Source organism: Balaenoptera borealis (genome assembly GCF_965194805.1).
Source record: "Balaenoptera borealis genome assembly, chromosome: 10".
Classification (NCBI taxonomy): Eukaryota; Metazoa; Chordata; class Mammalia; order Artiodactyla; family Balaenopteridae; genus Balaenoptera; species Balaenoptera borealis.
The window spans coordinates 84,539,910-84,567,164 of record NC_138874.1 but is presented as its reverse complement, the minus strand read 5'-3'; the positions used below and the strand labels follow the sequence as shown (position 1 = coordinate 84,567,164).

General features: G+C 35.9%; 1 protein-coding gene across 14 annotated transcripts in view; it reads right to left on the bottom strand.

Moving 5' to 3' along the window:
- EXOC6 (exocyst complex component 6) overlaps window positions 1-27,255 on the bottom strand; it is a 208,527-nt gene that overhangs the window by 159,447 nt on the left and 21,825 nt on the right. The gene's annotated exons all lie outside the window — the stretch shown is intronic.

The window sequence follows — 27,255 nt, the reverse complement described above, 5'->3', positions numbered from 1 at the left end:
ACTCTGACACCTCCCAAATTTATAGTTCTAGGCCTGACCTCTCCCTTGAACTTCAAACTCATGCATCACTCCAACTGGATATCTGATAAGCATCTCAAATATGTCCAAAATGAATTCCTATCTTCTTCCCCAAACCCTGGTCCTCCCACAGCCTTCCCTCATCTTAGTAAACTCCATTATTCTAGTTGTTCAGGCAAAAAAATCTTGAAATCATCCCTGACTATTCTCTTCTCTCACCTCCCCACCAAAACAATCCAGCCACATCTCACTACCTCCACTGGTATCACCCTGCACTAAGCCAACAACTTGTCTTGCCTAGATTACTGCCAACAGCTCCCTAACCAGTCTCCTTGATTCCACCCTTGTTTCCCTTCAGTCTGTTCTCAACAAAGTAGACAAAATAATCCCACTAAAATATAAGTCAGACCCCATGTCTCTCTTCTGCTCAAAACCCTATTTTTCTTACAGCAGCCTATAAAGCCCGACATAATTCTGCCCCATATTATCACAATGACCTCACTTCCTAATACTTTACTTATTCCACGCCAGCAACACTGGCCTCCTTGTGGTTCCTGAAACACCACAAGCACATTCCTGTCCTATGCTTTGCACATGCTGTTTCCTCTAGCTGGATCACATTTCTCACGCATGGCTGTCTCCCTCTCCTCCTTCAGGTTTCTGGGTCTCCTTCTTGATGAAGCCCTTTCCGGCCACAATATCCACATTATAAACACACACACACAATTCCTCTTCCTGCTTTTTTTTTTTCTAAAATAAAGGAATTTACTTTGTCACTGCATCACTCTTACCACTATTGAATATACTCTCTATTTCACACTTTTATTTATTTTCTGTCTTTGCTCACTGGAATGTAAGTTGCAGGAGGGCAGAGAGTTTCTGTTTGTTTTGTTCCCTGTTGTACACCCAGCCCTAGAATAGAGCCTACCATGTAGCAGATGGTCAATAAATAATTGATAGATGGACAGATGGATGGATGGAATCAAAAAGGACACTCACTAGCTGTTCAACCTCAGCTAAGCCAACCAACTTTTCTAAATCCAAATTCTCTCAACAATAAAATAGGGATTTAAAAAAGTATCTACATCAGAGTGTTATGAGGATTAAATTAGTAAACATATGAAAAACTCTTAGCACAATAACTGACACATAGTAAGTGCTCAATATACACTGGCTACTATCATAGTATGCACATAAGAGACAACCAAATCCTTGTTAAATAAGTGAACCATCTGCTGAATAATTAAGTACTGGCTGCAAATATCAAATAGCTAACACTCAATTACCCATGCTGTAGTAGTTTACTACCCCAATACCTGACAATTGTATAGGGACTTTTATAATTTTTACATCTAATGTTTCATTTATTTCTTACACCACACCAGAGAAAATATCATTGCCTCCTTTTTACAAATGAGGAAACAGGCATAGAAATGGTAAATGAGTTGCCCAGTGTCGCCTAGTTAGTGAGTGACTGAGGCAGTACCAGAATTCCCATCTCATGCTTTTCCTATAATTAACACATACAGTTAACAAGAACTCTTAATTAAACAAACAACATTATACCAAAGGAAAATTTGTGTGCAAGAGGAAATTTATTTAACTGACCCTGGTGTGCTATAAACAAATTTTTATTTCATAATTGTGAACAAGTATTATATTTCTTTAAGTAATGTATATATATGCATTTCTAAGATCATTTTTAACATATTTTAACAAAAGTTTGATATTTATCTGGCTTTTAAAATACCAGGTAGTAAACAGAAAATACCAAAAGAACCGGCTCTTTTTTTTTTTTTCTATTACTGTTGTAGCATTGTAGCAAAAAACTAGCAAGAGGTATTTCAGGACTGCCCTACTACAATGTCACTCCAAAGGAAAGTTTGACTCCTTTTGTGAGTGCAAAGGCAATACTGTTATCTCTTTAAAAAATAACAATGACATATAAATAAAAAGAAAGAAGAGAAACAATAGTTATTTCCCATAAGTCTATTTTATTTTAGAAAGTTCTTTTTTTTTTTTTTCACACACACACACACACACACACACACACACACACACACTGTATTTTATTTTTACAAGAGATAAACAGACTGACATCAAGGATTGTACATGGATGACCACAACAAAAGCAACAATGATTGCAATTACCAAACATGAAACACACTCATACTATGTCATAATATTGACATTCAGTCCAGTAATCCTCCACTGTAGCAGCTCCTTTACTTTGCAGTGAAAATTGATTTGTATATTCTTTGCCTCTGAGTCCTTGTGGGATTTTTTTTTTCTTAATTCAAACAGAAAGTCACAAAAATTATACTCATCCTCATCAGTTTATTTTAGAAAGTTCTTAAAGTCCAAGTCTTAGTGTACCTTTCCAATTTATTCTCTAGAGCTTTAAAAACTACTCCTGCTTTATAGTGATTCAGAACACTGCCAGTGCATCTATCACAGCATCTATTTATATATATACAAACATATATAGGAATATAATACATATATTACAGCATATATATTAAAACATTTAATAGCAGTGTAACTATTATAGCAGGTGAACACCTTTTTTCCTACTGATGTTATTAGTATGGAGAAAAACAATATCATGACATATGTAATACCCACCATCCATTAACAGAAAACCAAAACCTGAAATGGGTGAACTATTTACATTCCATGCCTTCTGCTATTAAAATAGAATGGTAAGTCCCAATACAGGAAATAAAAATAACATTAAAGAATTAGTACTGTGAATGAGAAGGAAGAGTAGGTCTTGATCTGCCTACTGATAAGTCTCTCCTGACCCTTGGCAACCATCTGCCATTCCAGTCCTGAGTACAAGCTGCACTCCAAGCTGATACAGCCACTTGTCAACCACAATCCATATCAACGAGATCATTCTGAGCAGAGTACACAGAAATGAAGTCGAGATAAAGGAATGTTCTAAATCACAGAAATGAATTACATTTAAAGAAAGTATTGAAGAATGACCCGGCAAGTGCCAGAATCCAAAATTCACCAAATGATAGAATATTCTAGGGTCCTGAAAAGAACCCTAGAAAGTTCATAGTTCTGCCTTTCTTAATTTAATAGATGCAACACAAATCTAAAAGCCAAATGCAAGTACTCAAAAAAGGCATTAATCACGACATGTAGTTGATTTAACCCTCTACCCACTCTCATGAAAAGTAAAGTCAAAAGTAATTTAAAATTTGCCAATAAAGCCAATAACAAACAGCTAAGTGAATAGAGAGAGGCAGGAAGGGAGAAAAGGTGGGTATGTATAGAACACTGGAAAAAGGAAGAAAAGAAAAGCAATTCTCATCCCAAGATTTTTTGCATAGCAAGAATTATCAATCTTCTCTCTGAAGGGATCTATGCTTAATTATAGAGATAATCTGGTGAGAAGGTGGAGGGAGACGGATATGGAGAGAAGCAAAGAAGATGGGCACCCCCTGCCAACAATTCCCCAGAGACTTAGTGGACTAAAGAGGAGTCATATTCTGCTGCTTCTGGCTTAAACTACAAAAAAAACAGTAACACACGACCAAGTACTCACTATTAGGTGATTTACATGCATTATCTCATTAGTATTCACTACAGCTTAATGATGTAGATACTGTTAGCATCCCAATTTACAAATGTAGTTTGGGAAGATTAAGACTTTAAGTCCAAAGTAACAGAGTAGTGGGACCAAGATTTAACCCCAGGTCTACCTAGTTCCAAAGCCAGTGCTCTTAACCATTATTTTAGACAGCCTCTCCAATCAGAAATGGTGATAAGCAGCATGAGAATGCAGAGAAGTTACCAGCATAGCAACTAACCAGATCACCTTTGAAGATCAACAATTGAGAATGACTCAGTAGGGAATCCCTGATGTGCACTGTTGCACCCATCAGGTGAAATCATCCAACGAACAGAAAAAGGGGATGAGAACTGAGGCATAGCTAATTGTTAGGCAGTATTAAATTACAAACGCAAGAAAATAAGGAGGAACAAAGTATGAAGCAGAGAAAACTGAGGGCCTGGTACTCAGCTAACCTCAGCTGAAGGGACTCTGAAAAATCTATTTTTCTTTTTCCTTTTTATGTCTTTGAATGATAATCATTATTCTTTGAAATTCTGACTTGCAGGGCAAGAAAGGAAATACCATTCAGCACTATTCATTCCTTGAATCCTAAGTTGGTTAACAGTTGTATCCATCTAATTAGTGTGCCAGATATACTGCTGTCCTAAATGTTCAAGCAATATACAATGTTAATGAAAATAATTTTTTCTTCTTTCAAAATGTCCCCAGGATTTTATAATGTCTATTGGCAAGCCTAATCAAGTTTCTATAAATAAATACACACAGATATGACAAAACCAGAAAGAGTGAACATTAGAAAGTCGGTAAATTTTCCACTACCCACATCCACTATGGTTGCAACTTAGTGCTCCATATACAGATAATGACTTCAATATAAGAGTCCAGTCAGCACTTCCAAAAGCTTAGCACAATAAAACCTTACTTCTGGCAAAATTTAATGCTAATCAGACAAAAATCAGATGCAAAATCAATTTTAAAAGAAGAGATGACTTTAAAACTTCGCGAAGAAAAACAAAGATAGACTACGCTACACTATGATTTTATTTACATATTTTAACTTTAGCAACGAGGAATGCATAAAAGCATTCTTGTATTTGTCTTTAAAAATGTTTATGTCTTAAAAGCATAGCTAAAAAAATTTTTTAGGTACACACTTTCTATCTTCATTATATCTAATCTTCCACACCAATGCAAAGTACGGAAATATGAGTTATCTCACAGTATTTGATCATCTGATGTATCAGGCTTATAGAATGTAAACAAGTAAATGTGCTTTCTGAAATGCCTCTTGAATTGTATGCATAGGGCTCCACCTAGTGGTAATAAAGTAAATATAAGAAAACTAAGATGTCATTTAAATGTTAAAATTGGCTCTTTGAAAATTAATGCTTTTATCATAAAATCAAATGTCTTAATGGAGGCACTCAGGCTACTTCGATATTTTAGACAGATGCTACATTCTGTTAATAATATTAATAATTTACTCATCATATTCCAATTTTTTTTAGGAAAACATCTTTCTGAAGGAAAACATTCACAAGATACTATGTGAAAAAGAACTCTCTTCTTATTACTGGCAACATTTGGATTTTTTTGTCAAAAAGCATATAATACCCGTACCCTATTTTCAGTATCTTTTTCTTTCATTGTATCTTCATTGTAAAAAAAAAAATTCCATCATAATAACTGTAAAGAAAATAAAATGTTTCCTGAGAAATTATTTTTTAAATTTTCTTTTACTAAAATAATTGTATCAGCTACTTCTGACTTCCACTGTATGCTTTTTAATGTCATTTTCTACTTTTTCAAACATTAACCACATTTTTTTCACCAGTTCCTCAAATGACACATTTGCCTTAATTCTGTACGTCTAGTAATAAAACATTGTGTTTGCATCCGTTTGCGCATTCTATATTCTTCCAGTCCATAGGCATTTTTCTATTCTCTCACCAGTGTTTCAAATGGCTTATCAGACTTAATTTCTAAAATATTAATTTTATATTTCCAATAATTAGTATTCAAGATTTGGTATTTCATATTAATGAGATTATTTATAATACTTTTTCAGCAATTTCATATTTATATTGAATGCTTTTCATGTTCTAAGTACCAATCATACTGATTAGTACCGATATTTTGGTTACTAACTATAAAAATATACTTTTCTAATATTAAACATATTTATGACAATTAACCAACCACCCTATGATTATCAGCTTTTGACAAATTTAACATTCCTAAAAACGCTGCTATGAAAACAATGTTAAACGTAACACAGAAAAAGTGATCAGAAATTTTCAAAAGCTATTAAAACTATCTTATCCAATATAAATTACTTGCTATCAATCTCAAAAATAGTTTTAAAAACAGGTTTTCGGTATATCAATAAATTTGGTAAATTCAGCAAATTGGTCATGCAACAAACCAGTCATTTGGCAAGTAATTTAAGGCCAAGATTTGAAAATATTTCCTTAAATAGAAGCATATGAATTGCTAGTTTAAGTTCTTTCAGAACAGGATATATGTAAGCCCCAAGCATAAAAGGGCAGTTACACACCAGTGAGACGCTACTTTCTCTCATCAGCAGTTCTCTGTGCCTACTGTATGGATCCTGGAAACTAGGAGAAGCTACACTGAGATACTCTAACTGCTCCTACCCTAAGTGACCACTTGGTTTTTGTATCCGAGGGTATGTAAATTGGAAATGTAATCTAATCTTTCAGTGGAGCAGTGTCTTCAATACCAGTTTATAACCCACTTGAAAACCTGCAGCTAGAGTCAGAAATGGGACTTGAAACACTGCAACTCTCTTCAGCAGCCTTTAGATACATTTAAGGTGCCCAAAATTCCAGTAACATCCATATGAGAAACAATGAGCTAAAATATTCAAAGAGAGCAAATGAGTTCTCATTGGGGAGAAAAGCCCCTTTTACATAAGGTCACATGATTTGGAATTCTTTTTTTTTTTAAACAACGAATAGCAAAGACACCATTTCCCTACCTTAAGTACACAAAAGGACTGCTCAAAGTACCACTCCATCTTGGGGAAAAAAAAAATTTTATATTACAGTTACTTAGCAATTTAGAACAGCAAGAAAGAAAATAGTCAATATAAGGTGTCATGTTAAATGTTAGTACTCCTAACATTTTCCAACCATTTCATCAAATACATCAAACATGAATAACAAGTTCCCATAACTTTCCCTGATTCTCTGTAATCCAGGTACAAATAAGAAGTGAAATAGCTCCAAAGCATTAACAGCAGGATAAAGAGAAAGGAGAATTCTTTCCAACAATATTCATTAAGTACCAACCATGTACAACAGAAACTGAAAATTAAGCGCAAAAGACAGGCATATGCACAGGTAACTTTAATACAGAGGATGGCTGCTCTCTAAATCATTAAAATTTATCTGTGCTGAGCCTAACTCTTCAAGGAGGCAGGAAAGTTTTGAAAGTAAATGAAGTTTTATAACACAGGTCCAAAATTCTCTGACACACCTTCCATTGAGAGATGGGGTCTATATCCCTTTCCTTTGAATTTGGACAGGCTTATGACTGCTTCAACCAATGGAATATAACTTAAGTAATAATATGTGACTTCAGAAGCTAGAATAAAAAGCCATGCAGCTTCCACACAGATGTCTTTAGATACTCATTCTGGGGAAAACCATCCATCACGTAAGAAATCTAACAATCCTAAAAACGCCATGCTGAAGAGGCCACATGTGGGCACTCCCAACTGACAGCACATCAACTGCCAGCAATGTGAGTGAGCCACCGTGGCTGTCTAGTCCAGTTGAGCCTCAGCTGATTTTAGCCCAAGCAGCAACCAATATCTGACTGCAGCCGCATGAAAGACCCCAAGCCACAACTGTCCAGCAGAATCCTTCCCAAACATCTGAAAAAGGTATCTAAGTACATGAACAAATTGTTTGGACATTTGCATAAAATATTTAAAATCGAATTAAATTTAAATCTTTTCCAGAATAATTCTTTTTTTCACCATTTCTTTTTCCCTTTTGGCACTAATCCTTTTTGGCACTGTCCTTAACTTCTTTTTTGACCCCAGGATGCTCCTCCCCACAATATGCCTCAATCTTAAACTTCCTTCAAAATTCACCTCAAGATAGTTCCTTTGGGATACTTTCATGAATAGCTATATTGAATAATGACTTTCTCATTACCTGGAATTTTCCCAGCTCTTTTACATACAGTCTATAATACACTATCTTTTATTTATTTGTATAACACATCAAATTTATTCTCCAATTACTTAGTGTATGTTTTATCTTCTAAATTCCTTGAGAACTGAAGGTGCCTTCACAAATGCTGTGAGGATGCAAAGAACTGCAAATCTTAATAAAGAGAAAAGGTTCACTAGAGGGCACTCTTCACCAAAAAGTAATCTCTAGACATCCAAATATTTTTCTTTTACGATTGTATCAAAATACAGTGTGCATCTCATACTCAACCTAATTAACAACTAAGTACTGTGAAATCAAAATAAAAATATTTCCTCCTTTTTTAAAATCTGCTTTATGCTGTTATCTACTGCTTTAATATAATGGTTAAAAACAGGAGAACAACAAAAACAGACATACAGATCAATGGAACAAAATAGAGAAGCAAAAAATAAACCCACACACCTACGGTCAATTAATCTACGATAAAGGAGGCAAGAATATACAATGCAGAAAAGACAAGCAAGTAGTGTTGGGAAAGCTGGACAGCTGCATGTAAATCAATGAAATTAAAACACTCCCTCACACCACATATAAAAATAAACTCCAAATGGTTTAAAGATCTAACTATAAGACAAGATACCATAAATCTCCTAGAAGAGAACATAGGCAAAACATTCTCAGACTTAAAACGTAGCAATATTTTCTTGGATCAGTCTCTCAAGTCAAAAGAAATAAGAGTAAATATAAACAAATGGGACCTAATCAAATTTAAAAGCTTCTGCACAGCCAAGGAAACCATTAACAAAATGAAAAGATAAACCACGGAATGGGAGAAAATATCTGCAAATGATGCAACCTATAAGGGGTTAATATCCAAAATATACAACTCAATATCAAAAAAACAAACAGTCCAATCAAAAAATGGGCAGAAGACCTAAATAGACATTTCTCCAAAGAAGACATACAGATGGCCAACAGGCACATGAAAAAATGTTCAACATTGTTGACTACTAGAGAAATGCAAATGAAAACCACAGTGGTATCACTGGTCAGAATGGCTATCATCAAAAAGTCTACAAATAATAAATGCTGGAAGGGTGTGGGGAAAAGGGAACCCTCCTACACTGTTGGTGGGAATGTAAATTGGTGCAGCCACTATGGAAAACAGTATGGAGGTTCCTTAAAAAACTAAAAATAGAGCTATCACATGATCCAGCAATCCCACTCCAGAAAAGCCAGAAAATATAGCCAGAAAAGACGAAAACTCTAATTCAAAAAGATACATGCACCTCAGTGTTCATAGCAGCACTATTTACAATAGCCGGAACATGGTAACAACTCAGGTGTCCATGAACAGACAATTGGTTTAAGAAGATGTGGTGTGTACATATATATTGAAATATATACAACGAAATATTACTCAGCCATAAAAAAAATGAAGTATTGCCATTTGCAGCAACATGGATGGACCTAGAGAATATCATACTAAGTAAGTCAGACAAAGACAAATATTATATATCACTTATATGTGGAATCTAAAAAAAATACAAATGAATCTATATACAAAACAGAAACAAAGTCACAGACATAGTAAACAAACTTAAGGTTACCAAAGGGGAAAAGGAAGGGAAAGAGGGATAAATTAGGAGTATGGAATTAACAGATACAAACTACATAAAATAGATAAGCAACAAGGATTTACTGTATAACACATGGAACCATATTGAATATTTTATAATAACCTATAATGGAAAATAATCTGAAAAAATATATATATATGTAACTAAATCACTTTGCTGTATACCTGAAAGTAACACAAAATTGTAAATACTATACTTGAATTTTTTAAAACTTTTTAATTAAAAAAATAACAGAACCATAAACACCATAAAAATTCTCTGGCAACTCCAAGCTCCTATGGGGAAGCATGGACAATCTAGCATAGGATAAACTTTTATATATTACATGGTGCCTGACATATCATAGGCACTCAGATATTAAAAGAACACACAGAAAAATAAGTTTACTAAAGAACATCTTAAACTCAGTGTTTGAATTTATAAAAAATACATGAGTTATTTTTTTTCTTTAAATTAATGATAGATTTTTTTTTTTAATTTTTATTTATTTATTTATTTATGGCTGTGTTGGGTCTTCGTTTCTGTGCGAGGGCTTTCTCTAGTTGCGGCAAGTGGGGGCCACTCTTCATCGCGGTGCACGGGCCTCTCACTGTCGTGGCCTCTCTTGTTGTGGAGCACAGGCTCCAGACGCGCAGGCTCAGTAGTTGTGGCTCACGGGCCTAGTTGCTCCGCGGCATGTGGGATCCCCCCAGACCAGGGCTCGAACCCGTGTCCCCTGCATTGGCAGGCAGACTCTCAACCACTGCACCACCAGGGAAGCCCCATGAGTTATTTTTATATTGAAAACTGATGGGAAATTAGTACTGACTCTTAAGGTAAGATCTAAAGAAACTGAGTATCAGTCAAATATAAACAAAAATGTATTTCACTTATCTTCTCGACCAGCATTGGAAAAATTTATAGATAGTTTTTATGATTTGTTCCATGTTAAATGTCTTATATATGAGGATAATGCTAAAATTACTGAATGAAAAGTAATCTAAAACTTCTAACAGATTGAAGGGTTTTTTAACCTACCTCTAAACTATATAACATCAGCATTTTTATGGGGAAAAATATGTCAAGCAAAGTTAATGTTTAAAAAAATAATAATTTTTGGAGGTTCTGGAAAAGATATAAGTATATCCTGAAGTAAAAAAAAAAAGAACTTTACCAAACTGCAGAAAATATTAAAAATGAAAGTCAGCTGTAAATGCATTTCATTCTAACTCTGGAAGAAAGGATTCCAAAATTATGCATTTTTAAAATAAATATACATTAATACATATTAATTTAATTTTTATAATGTGTTTTTCAAAAGACACTTTGCCAAATAAGTGTAATTCAGAAATAGTGTGGAAGAAAACCGAAAGATGGTTACCCTGATACAAGGCTGATCCTAACTCCCACTATTCATCCTGACCACACAGTCCACTTCTGCTGGTCATTTCACAGCTCAGCAGAAAAAACGGACAAAAAACAAGAAGTTGAGAAGAGCAATTCTGTGTCCATTCAAAAGCAGAATATAATTAACAAAATAAAAAATAAAAATAATCTTTTACATTTGTACTGCTGCTTTGCAATCCACAGCAATTCTGCATACGTCATTGCATCTGATATCAAGAACCCTAGGGAAGTGGACAGGGCAGCTGGTTTTATCTCTGCTTCACAGATGAAGGAAATGAGGCTCAGAGAAGTTAAAGGATTTGCTCAACAGCACGTGTCTACAAAAGGCCAGAGCCAGGTCTACAATCCAAGTCTTGAACTCACATGGAGTGTTAGAGAATATTGCACGAAAAAAGGTAAAAGGAGCTCACTGCAAAAAATCTCCAAACACTCAGTTGCTGAAATTCTTTACCTTAAATATGTCAGTAACATGTTCATTACTCAATTCCAGAGTATCTTCCTTATTACCATGGCAATGCCTCTATTAATGAATTCTCTCAAAATTAAGCTCCATTAAAATGAAGTTGGCAATACCCAAACATCAACAACACACACACACTCTCTCACAAACCACACAAAGAATAGTTGCCTGCCTTCACATTCAGGCATGACAAAAACAGAAAACAAGACAACAAACAAACCATTGTACATGGATTCTATTAGGCCCCGTCTACCAAATTGAAAAGAACTAGCCCTTCTAGTAAGAAAGGCTAAAAGCAAATCTGATTTATGTTCTTTTTAACACAGGAATGAATGAATGAGGATAGGAATGATGAAAAAGAGAAGGCAGGGAAAGATGGTGTCTTGTTTTTTCCATCATTTAGAATTGAAAAAGGGCCTGAAGAGGGTACAAAGGTCAGTGATTTTTCTTGCATCAGGCAACCCCCAGTCCTGGAGAGAATAAACCAGAGACTGGCCTTACTAAAACTACTGGAGGCCTGTACCTTGGAACTGCAGAGCTGCAGAGGAATAAGGGACCTATATCTGACATAGTATAAGTTCAAGATACAGGACCCTCCCTCCCTGAGTATAATTCTGGTCACATTCCTTACTGTTTCCAATCTTAATGTAAACCTTCCCACCTTTTTAAGTTAAAATTTAATAATGTTTTTATATTGCAGCTTTCATTATCTGATACTCTAAATCAGAAGGCAAAGCATCATGACTAAGAGTACAGGCTCAGAAGCCAAATGGCCTATGTTCATATCTAGCTCACCACTTACTGACTGCCTAGGGCAAATGACCTAATCTATCTCTACCTCAGTTTCTTCATCGGCAAAATGAGTACCTCATTTGCTTCTTATGAAGATTAAATAAAATAACACATATAAGTGTTTAAAACAGTGGCATATAGTAAATATTCAACAGATGTTAGCTATTATCTATTATTTCCTACATGATTATTTTCACTTCCAGGAACCGAGATTCTAAGAAATTATTTTAGAGTTAATATCACCATTCACAGAATTTCACAAAAAATATGAACCACCTAAATGTGCAACAATAGGAAATAATCAAATAAATAGAGAAAATAGGTTGAAAATTATATATAATGTAATTTAACTTCACTTAACAAATATTTAACAAAGTTCAACATTTAAAATGTTGAATATCATAACTTCAATAAATAAATATTTGTTGTTTCTAACATAAAAAATGACTAGAATTTTGATTATCCTTAAGCAGTAGGAAAAAAAGTGATTTTTTCCCTCCTCTCTATTCTATATATTCTTCAAGTTTTCTATAATGAAGGTTCTTGTTTTTCATTAATTCAGTTCAAAAAGTATTTAATATGAGTTTGTTGTACCCATGGCATTATGCTACGTAACACAATTGGAACTAATCAGAGATGCATGACAATAATAAGCTTCATGGACTATTACATTAGGCCTGCATTTAAGACATTTATTTAAAATATACAGGGAATTCCCTGGTGGTCCAGTGGTTAGGACTCAGCACTTTCACTGCATGGCCCAAGTTCAATCCCTGGTTGAAGAACTAAGATCCTGCAAGCCGCACAGTACAACCAAAAATAAAGAAAGAAAGAAAAGAAAATATATATCCTAAGACATACAACTAAATAACATTGTGTAGCATTTTTTAAAATCCATGCTATAAGATTTCAGACACAGAAAATACACATATATGTATATGTGTGCATATATTTATTTATTTGTTTATTTATCCACATAGAATGCAGTCTTCTAAGATGCCAAGACTTCATAGAGGAAATAGGACCTAAGAAAGGAGTTCAGTGACAGGTAATATTTGAGTAGGTGGAGAAATAAGGAGGAGGGAATTCAATCATGGTAAACACAGCCAGGAAGGAACATAGTATTGTGAAAAAGACGATTAAACTGTCTAACTGATGTGAAGGATACCTGTTGTAAGTAGAGAGAATTCTATCATAACTCTTAGAGTAGTTATTCTTAACCTTTATCTGGGCAGTGGCCAGGGAGTGGCAAGACTCTTCTCTGAGATTTTAATAAAAGTTATAGATCTTCTCCCCAGAAAAGTGCACAAACACAACGGCAATATATTCTTTGTCTCTGAAAACTGTTCACAAGGCTGAACGAGCAGTACAGCCCCTTCCAATTACAGTACGTTGCACCAGAGGTGTACAACTGATCTGAGCTGGTTCAGTTAGACACATTCTTTCAGGAATTTTGAAGTGGAATTCAGAAATAGCCAGCTGTATGTGCCTGACTGACATACAGAAGCTGTAGGTAGTCATCCTCCTCAAGGGCAGAGAGAAGCAGAGAAAGCCAGACCTCAGAAAATGAAGACAGAACAAAGCATGGAGAAACAGAAAGAAATATGGTCTTCTACTTCTTTGTTCCAGTCTTTTGAGAAGTATGATTTTTGTGAGATATCCAGTAACCTTCCACTATTTTTTTTTTCATTTTTTTTCCTTAAGTTAATTCAAGTTGGTTTGATACTTACAACTAAAACAAACGAACAAAAAATCCTTAACTAAGACATACATGCACGCACGCACACACGCACACAACACACACACATGCACACAACACACACACACACACACACACAATTTTACAATTATAAGGAGTTGACAAACTCCCTTATCTGATCAATACATTAGAGTATGTCTTCCCAAATGAATAAGTTATAGGCATACCACAATAATGATCATCTCAACCCTCATTCTAACTTTCTGTTTGTGCCATAATATAAAAAATGCTGGGAACAATTACCACAAAATAATCCAGAAATAAAGGCATAGTTTAAGTAAACAGACGCTTGAGGAAAAGAAAATGTCAAACAGGTCTCTAGAATAACAATAATAAACAGTAATAATATAATGCCATCTAGCTTTTACACAACACTTTTAATTTCTTCAAAACATCCACAATTTTGTACAGCCAAGTAAAGAACTCAGGATAAGTTAAGTGTCCTAAAATACCAGTGTTGGGTATCTAAACCAAGTAGGTATCTTGTAGCTGCAGAGTAAATGAGAGTTTTTAGCAACTCTAGGAATGTATAAACACAGAAATGTATAAACACAGAATTTAATTTCTTTCATCACACAATGCTGAAAAAGATTTCTTGTTAACAAAATATTCACTCTTTTCCCATGAAATATTTCATCTAGTTTGCCACATGCATTCTTAGAATGCTTTAGTAAATAATGCCCAGGTGTTTCCTCTAATTCAATTGAAGATATTCTGTCAAAAAATATTTCAATGATAGAGTTGACATGCCCTAATTTTTTAAAACATGGATATGATCATATCTTAAAGGATCACACAACCTATCAAAGCATCAAGATCAAGCAAAGGCAAAAAAGCAAAGGATGATTTTCTCCACATTTCTGATGTTATATTTTACTTGCCTTGTTTTCCTCTATGTACAATTTCTCAGCCTTGTTCTCACGAATAGTATCCTGTTTCCATGCATAGGAAAGAGCCTAGTGCAGTCTGTTAATTAACATTACTTCCTATAACTAGGATTGACATTCTGTAATACCAACATTAACACTCACTGAAATTCTGGTTAACAACACAGCACAAAGATGATCGTTAATGGACATCCTCTATGGTGAAATGTGAATTGATAATCAGCTAACAGAGATTTGCAATAGACTTCCCCCTTCCTGTTTTTACACTCCTGACCAAGGAGATGTCTCTTCCTGTTGACTTTTGTGCTACTTGGTAAAAAGCTAAAGATGAGGAATGGAAACACCTAATACACAGAAATTTCATTTCTCCTCTAGGATAACAAATTGAATTGCTAAATAAATTTTAATTCAAAAACCTTAAACAATTAAGCAGATTAATGAATGCAGACATAGACTGCTTCCCTAGAAGAATTTAGAAAATTCAACAAAAATATCAAATTGTCTACAGCAGATCTAATGTGCAGTTTGCCTAATAACTTAAGAGATGATCTATATATGCTACCAAAGTCCTTTACTAGAGTATTAATCTATAATTAAGGAGAAATTCTCTTAAGATTGACTTCTCAGCAAAACAACCAAAAACAAAACAACAAAAACCACCATTCACCAGGGAAAAGAGAAAATTATTTGAGCTTTACACTTACAATCTGTGCACTTTATGCTAAAAAATACAGTTCAAAATATAAATATAACATTAATATTTATATACCCAAAACTTTAGCAACAAACTTTCATAAAACAGAAACTATAAGAGATGTGAGAAGAGACAGTAACAAATTAATAAAATGGGACAGTAACACACCTCTCTCAATTCAAGAAAGATCAGGTGAAAGACAATATGAGGCCTTAGAAGATATAACCAACTTATTTAATAAGGAGTCTGTGTGTAAAACTGAGAACCCAAATAAAAAATATGTTTTCTTTTCAAGAGTACATGAAACACTCATGAAAACTAACCATATATTAAGCCACAAATAAAAACCTCAGTGAATTCCAAAGAACAGAATTAGTGCAAACAGATTTATCTAACTTTAGTGTAATAAAACTAAAGATTAAAAGCAAATTTTTAAAAATAAAAAACTTCACATCTGGAAAATTTTTTAAGACATAACTATTTAAAAAACTGTTGGATCAAAGGGTAAATACAAAAATAAAACAGCAGAATTTCTTTAAGATAGCAATAAGGAAAACATCAGAATATGTGAGATACAGCTAGATCAGTCATCAGAGAAAAATTAATAGCATTAAATAATTACCTCAATAAAATAAAATAAAGCAAATGCAAAATACAAAAAGCTAGAAAAAGAATAAAATAAATCAAAAGAAACAGAAGAAATAAATTGTTAAATATAAAAGCAGAAAGAAATGAGTCAGGAAACAGAAATTACTAGAATGAATAAATTCCAAGACAGATTTTTTTAAAAAAATTAACAAAACAGACCAACCACCAGCAAACCTAATCAAGGAAAAAGTGAGTGAAATCACAAATATCTACATTAGAACTGACAAGGGGGATAAAACAAGCCATCAAAACTGAAGAAATTTTAACATAAGACTACATTTGCACAACTCTACTCAAATAAATTTGAAGAAATGGATTATTTTTCAAAAGAATAAAACTTACTGACCCTGTATAGACAGAAAGTGTAACACAGACCAACTGTCACAGAAGAAATAAAGAAAGGAATCAAGACTCTCCTACAAGAAAAAAAGAAAGAAAAAGAAAGGCACCAGACCCAGCTGATCTCATCGGTAATTCTAACAAAACTTTAAAGATTAGATAATAATCAATGCTAACTATATTATTCCAAATAAAAAGAAAGAAAACTTCCAATTTTATTTAATGAAATAAGCACAACATTGATTCAAAGACCTGAGAAAGACTGCACCGAAGAAGAAAACTACAGACCATCTCATTTATGAGTATCAATGCAAAAAAATTTTGAAAAGCATATGCACAAACAGAATCCAACGGCACACTAAAAGAGCAATTCATCATGACACAAATGGGATTTATTCTATGAAGACAGGACTATTTCAAAAATAGGAAATGCATTAATAAATTCAATCATATTAATGGAGCAAAAGGAAAAAAAATCATATGACCATCTCCATAGACACAGGAAAGACAAAATTCAGCAGTGTTTCATGTTAAAAACACTAAATAAAATGGGCATTTTTCCTCAGCATAATAAAATATAAATACCTTGGCCCAAAAGCCAGAGTTCTCCTTAATGAGGAAACACTAAAGGCTTCCCTGCTAAAGTCAAGATAAAGATAAAGATGCCCACTATCTCTACTGTATTGCAATTATTAGGCTATGAAGTTTGACTACATAGCAATCTAAGGTTTAAGACCTGGAATGGAAGAAGTAAGATTATTTCTATATACAAATTATATAATTACATTCCTAGAAAACCCATAAGGAATCAATGGGGAAAAAATAACTACAAACAGTAAGAAAATTTAATAAAGTAGGAGGTTAAAAATTAACATACAAAGATTACCAGCATTCACATATATAAACAAAAATGAGAATGTAAGAAAAGACCCAACTAAAATAACAACCAAAAAATAACTACACGTAACCTTAAAGAATTCTAAAATTTATCTGTGCAAAACTTCTAACTCTCCTGAAAGACATAACATGTTCTTAGATATGAAGACTAAACATCATCAAGATGTCTGTTCTCACTATTTAATTTATAAATTTAACTCATTCTCAATAAAATACTTTGAGGATTTTTCTAGAATGAGACAAGTTTATTATTAAGTTCATTTGGAAGAATAAACAAGGAAGAGTCACTAGGAAACCCCTGAAAAAGATGAGCAATAAGGTGAGGGAAGCCCTACCAGATATTGTAACAATAAAGTCTCTATAATTGTATAATGGTATATAGCACATGAATAGACGTGTAGACAATGAACAGGATAAAAACCAGAGACGGACCCACCACATAAGAAAATTCAGTAAATGATAATGGCAGCATCTCAAATCAATGTGAAAAAGATATACTTTTTAATTTATTTATTTATATATATATATATATATTTTTTTTTTTTTTTTTTTTTTTGGCTGTGTTGGGTCTTCGTTTCTGTGCGAGGGCTTTCTCTAGTTGTGGCAAGCGGGGGCCACTCTTCATCGCGGTGCGCGGGCCTCTCACTATCGTGGCCTCTCCCGTTGCGGAGCACAGGCTCCAGACGCGCAGGCTCAGTAGTTGTGGCTCACGGGCCCAGTTGCTCCGCGGCATGTGGGATCTTCCCAGACCAGGGCTCGAACCCGTGTCCCCTGCATTGGCAGGCAGATTCCCAACCACTGCGCCACCAGGGAAGCCCAAGATATACTTTTTAATAAGAAGTGTTAAGATAGCTGGCTTGCCATATTAAAAAAAGATAAAATCAGGGAATTCCCTGGTGATCCAGTGGTTAGGACTCCGTGCTTCCACTGCAGGGGCGGGGGCCAGCCAAGAAAAAAAAGATAAAATCACATCATACCCCAGACAAATTCAAGAGGATCAGAAATATGAATGTAAAAAATAAAACCATACAAGTACCAAAAGAAAACATGAGTCGACTTCCCTATAACCTAGTAGCATGGAACACTTTCCTATGATTCAAAAATCAAGCAAAAAGGCCAAAGATTGATGAATTTTCTTTTCTTTTTTTGGCCGTGCTGCGCGGCTTGTGGGACCTTAGTTCCCCGAGGAGGGATCAAACCTGGGCCCTTGGCAGTGAGAGCATGGAGTCCTAATCACTGGACTGCCAGGGAATTCCCTGAATTTTATTTTCATAAAAACTTTTGCATGGCAAAAAAGGGATAAGCATAGTAAAAGACAAAAGGAAAAAAAATGTTTCCAACTAATGGCAAAAAAAATTGTGAAAGATTTTGAAATGGACAAAAACAATTACTGAATGTCCCATCTACCTCACCCTTCTAGATTATCTGTGGCTTTCACTGTCTTGGGCTATTTTACATTTCTGTAAATTGCTGAAAGCTGATAGTAATGCAAGTTACTCTTGCCCATAGAAATGCAAAACACTTCTACCAGTGGAATGCAACTGATTATTGCCCTGCAGATACTGACCAGTTATTTGTCTACTTACAAATCTATTTCAGCATTCCCAAATGCCTATATCATTTTTTTTTTGCCATTGCCTTTAAAACAATTGTAACATCTTACTGGTTCCCTCATTAATTATTAAGTTAAATAAAATTCCCTGGCATGCATAAATTTTTTTAAATATTTATTTAATGATAGCTGTGACTTTCTCACTCAGTCATCACAGCTCTGTTTTTAGGGGTTTTTTTTTGGGGGGGGGGGATCTTGGTTGTTGTTTTTTTTTCGCCATTCCGCGCAGCTTGTGGGATCTTAATTCCCTGACCACGGATTGAACATCTCCCACCCCTTCCCTTGGCAGTGAAAGCACGGAGTCCTAACTGCTGGACCGCCAGAGGATTCCCTAATTTTATATCTGTATAATTTTATCATTTTTGAAAATTATCTTTTAATAGTTTTGGAGGTTTCACCAGGATGCCCAGTGGATTCACCCAGCAGAACCAGGAAACTGCATTACCAGAGAACTGCACCTCATGGGCTGCTTTAGCTTTTCAAGGGCTTCTAGGAGGAAAACTCAAGTGGCAACATACATTTAACTTTGCTGACTCTCTGTTTCTGTAAGTTTTGTTTCTTTTCCTCTCTACAGACTGTATATTTTCGCCTGGTTTCCAGTTACTACATGGCCAATAAGTTATTACCCCTAAGTGGTAGCAATGACTGAGAATTTGGTTTCATAGCTTGACATTTATTTGGTGATCCCTATACAAGGATGACAGAGATCTCTTGGGTACAAGATGAAAGACACTCTGGTTTGTCTATTTGTCTATTTTGAGCTCAAATTTTTTAAGAATTTCATTTTCAGTTCTTTGATAACTAGACCACGGAGGTTTTCTCTCTACAACTCATGTCTCTTGACCTGGGGGTGAAATTATAGAATCAAAGCTATAAAGCTCTGTATCTGTAATTCAGAAAGGTTTTTACCTCTATTGTGTGTGATAAATCAAACAATTTATCTCCAGAGGTTATTAAGTATTTAGATTTTAAAGTCTCTTAAGTTAAAGGAACTCTGTTTTGACTGGCTTATTGATAAAACAAAAAAACAAAAAAACAAAAAAAACAAGGACTTATACAAATGGAATATTTGTAAAATTCCCAGAAAACAAAAGAAATTGAATTTCTAACACTTTAAATGTGCTAGACTTCTTTAAAAATTTCTTTCTACATGAATTAACTTAGAAACGTTTAAAAAATCTAAGTTCACATAATTCATGTACAGTTGACCCTTGAACAACTCAAGAGTTAGGGGCACCCACCCTCCACACTGTCGAAAATCCACATATAACTTTACAGTTGGTCCTCCATATCCAAGGTTCCTCTGTATCTGCATTCTGCATCCGCCGATTCAACCAACCTCGGACCCTGCAGTAGTGCTGTATTTACTACTGAAAAAAAATCTGCGTATAACTGCGCGGTTCAAACCCCTGTTGTTCAAGAGTTAACTGTACAACTTCAGCAAACAAGCCTAGTTGGATCATTTTGGTTTATAAAAATAGCTATTTATTTATTTATTTTTTTATTTTATTTTTTTTTAAATGAATAGCCCAGTTTTGCTTTTTTTTTTTTTTTAACGGAATTCACGTTCTTTTTATTTATTTATTTATGACTGTGTCGAGTCTTCGTTTCTGTGTGAGGGCTTTCTCTAGTTGCGGCAAGTGGGGACCACTCTTCATCGCAGTGCGCGGGCCTCTCACCATCGCGGCCTCTCTTGTTGCGGAGCACAGGCTCCAGACGCGCAGGCTCAGCAATTGTGGCTCACGGGCCCAATCGCTCCGCGGCACGCGGGATCTTCCCAGACCAGGGCTCGAACCCGTGTCCCCCGCATTGGCAGGCAGACTCTCAACCACTGCGCCACCAGGGAAGCCCTATTTATTTTTTATGATTAATCATTTTATTCCACTTGGGTTTGTTTTTCCCTGAACGCACACAGGTTTACTAATCAAACAAGCTAACATTACCCTACAAAAATATTCAAGATGATTAAAAATGTAAATTTGTGCTCAACTAAGCAGAATCATTACTCTGACAAACTTTTTATTTCAACACATATTAAAGATTAATTTCTAAGATCTTTAGGTAACTTAAAACCTTAATATTAAGTTAATTAAGAGACAATCACTGGATAGCAGTTAATTTTTAAGTATAATGGAATCCTAGCAGACTGATTACTAAGCATAACTAAGTTTATATACTTTTGCTTCCTATTTTTATATGCTATTAAAAAGCTATAGTTTCCAGATGTGTCCATGAAAGTGTTCATTTTTGCCACTTTAAGGTATAAAAGTGACGTTTGTGTCTGTAAGAAGTTGTATTCACGAGATTTGCTCATATTCAGACAATTCTCAATGTTCCACTTCCGTGTTTCAATGTGAAATATAAATTAGTTACTTTGGTTAAAAGTTAGAACCATTAGCAGTAGTTAAGGTTATACTAGGAACAGTGACAGAGAAATACAACTGTGTATGTGCTTCTGTTTTATCAAGGAAAAAGAGCAGCTTTCTCCTACAGCAGTAGTTTTCAAATTTGGGGGTCTCTTTTACATAACTCTCAAAATTTGCTAAGAAATCAAAAAAGCTTTTGTTTATGTGGATTCTAACTATTGATATTTACCGCATTAAAAACTAAAACTGAGATTTTGTGTGTGTGTGTATGGGGGGTGCTGCATAGCGCGGCTTGCAGGATCTTAGTTCCCTGACCAGGGATGGAACCCAGGCCCCCAGCAGTAGAAGCGCCAAGTCCTAACCACTGGACTGCCAGGGAATTCCCAAAACTGATAATTTTTTTTAAATTGACTGATTCATTTGAAAGTAGCAATGATGAATGCACTGCATTTTAATGTAAATAACCTCTTAGCATTATTTGAAAATAGTTTTGACCTTACAGATCCCCAAAAAAGAACAAGTGCTCTAAAGCAAACTGTTTAAGAACATGGAAGAGCACAATGAAGGACAAAACATGGAAAATGAATTTTATTTGCCTTCATTTACAATATAAGACTGAAAATACGCTATGATATATGTTTAAAATTTAGCAACATTTGTTCAATTTTGTTGGGCTTGCTTCCTTGGTTTACTGGTTAATGACCTGCCTAAAATATGAAAGGTTACTCTTTACCTTCTATGTAATCTGCCTAGATGACTGTTTTGCCAGAATAATGTCTGTACTTCATGTGGACTTTATTATATTCTTGATTATTCAATAAAAAACAGAAAAGGTTTCCTCTCACTTATGAAAGAACTAAGTTTCTTTACAATCAAGTTATCTATGTTTATTTTTTAAATGCTTCACTTTCACTTTAATTAACCAAGTTTTGCTCCTCAGGCAACCTCTGACAACTGTTTTGATTTTGCCTTCCCAAATTTGGATCCTAACTATAGAAAAAATAAAATAAAACTTTCAAGATACCTTTCACACCTAAAACTGTCTTGGAGATTTCCCAGAAGAACCCAGAAACAGCACAGTTATTTATTTTCATCTTATAAAAAGACTATAAATAATTAGGTTTGTTTGATATATTACTATAGTAAATGTTGCATGGGAAGAGCTGTCAAATTAGAGAGATGCTCACCCTTCCTAGGTTAAATGTATATAAGTAAGAAATGTTATAATACAAACATTTTTGAAATTGTACTCTTCATGGGAAGCCCTTGAATGTCAATTTCTGGGACAAAAATTGCTAGCTGTAACTATGTTTTCACTAATCAAAACTTTTAAGTAGTAATGTACTGTACCTGACTAAAAATTTTACTCTTCTCCATTCTAATATTAGTTACAGGAATAAATTAACCATAGCCGTTAAGCCTCTGTCATCTACAGATAGTCTTTGTTTCACTCTTAAGCTTGCCCGAAAGCTCTGCTATAAGCTGTTAAGCTGTTAAGTCTGAGTTTATGGCTTCAACAATGAAGGACAGTTTCAGAGCCTTGCAGCACTTCAAACTATTGACACTTTACAAAATAGACTCTTTTTAAAGTTAAACATAGAATAGCCATATGACTCAGCAATTCCACTCTTAGATATATACCTAAAAAACCTGAAAATAGACATTCAAACAAAAGCTTATACATGAATGTTCATAGCAGCACATTCACAACAACCAAAAGGTAGAAACAACCCAAATGTTCACCAACTGATGGATGAATAAAACACGGAATATCCACACAGTGGAATATTATTCAGCCATAAAAAAGAAAGAAGTACTGATACATTGCTACAATATAGATGAATCTCAAAACATTATGCTGAAATGAAAAAAGTCAGACACAAAAAGTCATATACTGTATGCTTCTATCAATATTTTAATGAAATATCCAAAAAAGGTAAATCCACAGAGACAGAAAACAGAGTAGTAGTTGCCAGCAGCTGGGAGAAGAGGGGGAATGAAGAGTAACTACTTAACGAGTACAGGGTTTCCTTTTGTAATGATGAAAATGTTTTGCAGCTAGATAGAGGTAATGGTTGTACAACATTGTGAATGTACTAAATGTGACTGAATTGTACCTTTAAAATGGCATATTTTATGTTTTGTGAATTCTACCTCTATTTAAAAGAAAAACAAGATGAAGCTTCCCAGAATTCATGAACCTACTTCCTAGTGAAACAACCATAACCAATGAAAATTACTTAAAAACAAAAAACACCATTTGAAGTCTCTGAAAATTGTCCCAAGAGCATACAGCAAATGAAGAAACATTTATTCAAGAAAATCTACTAAGAACAGTAAGAGCTTATAGCCCCTGAACCACAACTAACACTCTTCCTCCAGCTTAGCATGATAGAAGCTCCATCCTGGGTGGGTGTGGCTAAGTAGTCAGGGCTTCCTCTCCCCCCAGGTTTCAGTTAAGGGTCAGAAAAAGGGCAGGCATACCGCATTTCTCATCCTCCCTCCCCCACAGTTCTGTGTTACAGAAGCTAAATTCCAGGTGAGTGTGGCTGAAAGGTTGGGGGCCTCCTTCTTCCACCCAGCCCTCCTTCCTCCACCCAGCCCCATGAAGGATGTCATAGGACAGAGGCTTTCCCAAAGATGGAGTAGCCAGGAATACTGGGATCCCAACTGCCCCAACCTCAGCTTGAGACAGGCTGGGACCTGGGACCTGGGACCTGGGACCCTTTGCTGCAGTGTCTGAACCTGGGCAAATGTCTCCTCCAGCAACAAAATACAAAGAAACTATAAGGGACTAAAAATAATTGCTTGCATGTGCAGATGGGGCAAATTATGGACAACAAGACACAAAAAGACCAAAAAAAAACCCCAACTGCCACTTCTGAAGAGCCAGGAGCAAAAATAGGGTGTCAAGAGCAAAAGCAGGGTACTGCGCATGCCCCCTGCACTCAACACCACCAAAGGGGTGGGCAGACCACCTAAGCCACCCCTCCGGCCTGACCCCTGGACACACCCCTACCTTCACCCCATTTAAGGAACCAGCTGGCCCCCACCTTGAGGAGCGAGCAAAGGAAACTGTTACCTGTTTTTGCTCCCCCCTGCTGTAGCAGGGGCCCCAATAAAGCCTTGCCTGAATTTCTTGTCTGGTCTCTTATCAATCTCTATTGATTAAGGAAGGCCAAGAACCCTGGTCTGTAACAAGCTCATAGGACAGAGGCTCTACACTTTAAGGGGCAGGCCAAGAAGAACAGAGATTACTGCCCCACACAGAGTCCTACTCCTCTGCCCCATCCAGAACGCTGCTCTTTAAGAATAGTATCACTTGAAACAGGCCATTGTTCCTGCCCCAAGCTCTGGTGCAGTGGTGCAGAGATTATCCCCACTGGAAGAAGCAGGAGAAAATTGCAAAGTTCTCCCCAAAGAAACTGACTTTATTTAGAACAGAATGTAAGGAAGTCCCAACATCATGGTACTCTTGAAAACAATGGAGATTTTGGTAGTAAGCAATTGAGAGGAGGCTGGTACCTCCATGTGATCAACAAGTTAAATCACAGGTCAGCCAGTTTACCAAAAAGAACCAGAGAAAGAAAACGTGAAGAGCCCTCCTATGATCAGAACAAACCTCAGAGATTGGCCTGAAAAACTAACCCTGCACTCAAACACGTATTTGTACATCATGTTCACAGCAGCATTCACAACAGCCAAAAGATGGAAGCAATCTGAGCGTCCATCAACAAATAATGTATAAACAGAAAGCAGTATATACATACAATAGAATATTATGCAGCCTCAAAAAGGAAGGAAATTCTGACACATGCTACAACATGGATGAACATTGATGACATAATGTTAAGTGAGATAAGCCAGTCACAAAAGAACAATTATATGATTCCACTTATATGAGGTATCTAAAGTAATCATATTCATAGAAACAACGTATGATAGTAGTTACTGGGGGCTGCTGGGACAATGGGGAGTTACCATTTAATGAGTACAGTTTCAGTTTGGAAAGATGAAAAAGTTCTGGAGATGGATGGTGGTTATGGCTGCAGAGCAATGTTAATGTACTTAATGAAACGAACTGTACATTTAAAATGGTAAACTTTATGTTGCGTATATTTTATCACAATTCTCTAAGTAATATTTAAAAATCAAGATTGGGAAGATTAGGGGACTTAATCCACTAGAAAAATCATTAAGCCAGGAATAAATATAAAATAAAGAAATAAATGAAAAACTCTATCATTTATTCCTTCAACCTTACTAAGCGTGATCTGGTTGAATGTGTTCTAGCTGCTGGGGTGTGTAGTAGATCCCTGTTACCTAGTGGTGCATTCACCTCCCAGCTACTAAGGACCCATAGCTGCCCCCTTCTCTGGAGACCTGCGAGTAGGAGGCACTCTGCCCAGTAATACCTGGGAAGGTATGCCCCCCCAGCAGTCACACACTCTGGGAGTAGCCTATAGCCAATGAGAGGTTGTTGGAGATGGGAGTAAAAGTTCAGCCCCATTGCCTCAAAGTGGAACAACTCTGTGATATCATTCTTTTTTTTTTTAATTTATTTATTTAATTAATTTATTTTTGGCTGCACTGGGTCTTCGTTGCTGCACACAGGCTTTCTCTAGTTGCGGCGAGCGGGGGCTACTCTTTGTTGCAGTGTGCGGGCTTCTCATTGTGGTGGCTTCTCTTGTTGCGGAGCACGGGCTCTAGGTGCGCAGGCTCAGTAGTTGTGGCACACGGGCTTAGTTGCTCCGCAGCATGTGGGATCTTCCCAGACCAGGGATTGAACCCGTGTCCCCTGCATTGGCAGGCGGGAATCTCAACCACTGTGCCACCAGGGAAGTCCCTGTGATATCATTCTAACTCCAGAGCTCTTCCTGGAATCAGGCTGAGGCTAGACTTAAGCTAAACCCACAGTTTTAGATCTCCTCTACCTTATCCTATTTCCCTCACTCCTACAGGTTTCATCTGAAAGTATTGCCTCAATAAATTACTTGTATAAGGGGGAAAAAAAAACCTACCACTTCAAGGGGGACCAGATTTAATTGGATTAGACTGTGAAACAACTTATGTCCCTGAATACTGTTGAAAACAATAAAGCAACGAGCCAGCAATTACTGGAGTCTAACATCTCAGTGTGATACCAAGATAAGCAGGCAGGGACTTCCCTGGTGGTCCAGTGGTTAAGACTCCATGCTGTCAATGCAAAGGGCATGGGTTCGATCCCTGGTCAGGGAACTAAGATCCCACATGCCATGGGGTGTGGCCAAAAGATTAAAAAAAAAAAAAAAGATAAGCAGACAGCTTAACAGAGAGATCAGGAAAAGACATAAAGAGAATTCTGCTAAAACCACTGTCATTCCAGAGTGACTGTGTACATGCCAAGATTGTGCCCTCTGAGGAGCCGCAGCAGAGGCTTCACACTGTGAGGGAAATACACTTGACTGAAATAGTCCAGCCGAGCCACTAAACAAACAAACACAAACAAAAACAAGCTCCAGGGACTTCCCTGGTGGTCCAGTGGTTAAGACTCAGTGCTCCCAATACAGGGGGCCCGGGTTCGATTCCTGGTCGGGGAACTAGATCCCACATGCATGCTGCAACTAAGAAGTCTGCATGCCGCAACGAAGATCCTGCATGCCACAGCTAAGACCTGGCACAGCCAAAATAAATAAATAAATAAATAAAATATTAGGGGAAAAAAAAAAACAAGCCCCAGAACATGGTTGGGGGGGTGGGGGTGGGAATCAGTATCAAGAGTTGATACAATATACTGCCTAAACATTTTAGTTTTCAACCACAACAACAAATTATGAGATAGGCAAAGAAACAGGAGACTATGACCCACACACAGGAAAAGAAACAGGTCCTGTGACAGGGCTTACATGGTGGAGTTAACAAAGACTTCAAAGTACTAGGTTCATAGTACTAAAAACAAAACATGCTTAAAAAAGTGAAAAAAGGTATGATGACAATGTCTA